Source organism: Sinocyclocheilus rhinocerous, unplaced genomic scaffold, assembly GCF_001515625.1.
Source record: "Sinocyclocheilus rhinocerous isolate Xijiao unplaced genomic scaffold, SAMN03320098_v1.1 scaffold203, whole genome shotgun sequence".
Lineage (NCBI taxonomy): Eukaryota > Metazoa > Chordata > Actinopteri > Cypriniformes > Cyprinidae > Sinocyclocheilus > Sinocyclocheilus rhinocerous.
Window position 1 is genome coordinate 1030374 of NW_015644353.1, and position 980 is coordinate 1031353.

General features: G+C 34.4%; 1 protein-coding gene across 1 annotated transcript in view; it reads right to left on the reverse strand.

Annotated features, from left to right (window-relative positions):
• Positions 1 to 980, reverse strand: part of ppp1r16b (protein phosphatase 1, regulatory subunit 16B) — a 30263-nt gene that overhangs the window by 1836 nt on the left and 27447 nt on the right. The gene's annotated exons all lie outside the window — the stretch shown is intronic.

Sequence of the window (980 nt, forward strand, 5' to 3'; positions counted from 1 at the left end):
GTCAGGCTGCGTCTGCGCAAACAAAGACAGAACATCACAACGGAAAAAACACCTGATCTACAGTGAAGCTGTGCGCTGAGTGACTTGGATTAAACCGCTTGATTTATATGGATTCATTTTAAGATGCATTTATGACCCTTTTGGATCTTCTAAGTTGTGATTACCTGGAGTTTCAGTAGCAGGACAGAAACGTCTAGGTTCTATTAAAATATGTGACTCTGGAGCACAAAAGCAGTGTTAAGTCGCTGGGGTATATTTGTAGCAATAGCCAACAATACATTGTATGGGTCACAATTATACATTTCTCTTTTATGCCAAAAATCATTAGGATATTAAGTAAAGATCATGTTCCGTGAAGATATTTAGTAAATGTCCTACCATAAATATATCAAAACTTAATTTTTGATTAGTAATATGCATTGCTAAGAACTTCATTTGGACAACTTTAAAGATGATTTTCTCAATATTTAGATTTTTTTGCACCCTCAGATTCCAGATTTTCAACCAAATATTGTCCTATCCTAACAAACCATACATCAATGGAAAGCTTGATGCATAAATGATGCATAAATCTCAATTTCGAAAAATGGACCCTTATGATATATATATATATATATATATTCATTTGTGTTTGAAGATTAAACAAAGTCTTATGGGCTTGGAATGACACAAGGGTGAGTAAATGATGAGAGAATGATCTTTTTTGTTTGAACTATCTCTTTAAAGCAGCACTATGTAACTTTTTCTGTGTTCAAAATTTGCAAAATGTATATAATGAGCGAGTACATCATGAATTCATCTTCCAAACCGCGTTTTTGTCTTATTCCGAATCACTACGGTACAGTTATAATAAGTAGTTATATTCGGACTATTGTAGGCTGGTCACCGCTGCGGAGTAACACACACCTGCGTGAATCGCCATAGACATAAACTTAGAGAAGTAGCCAAAATTTACATAGTGCTGCTTTAAAGTTTTCGTC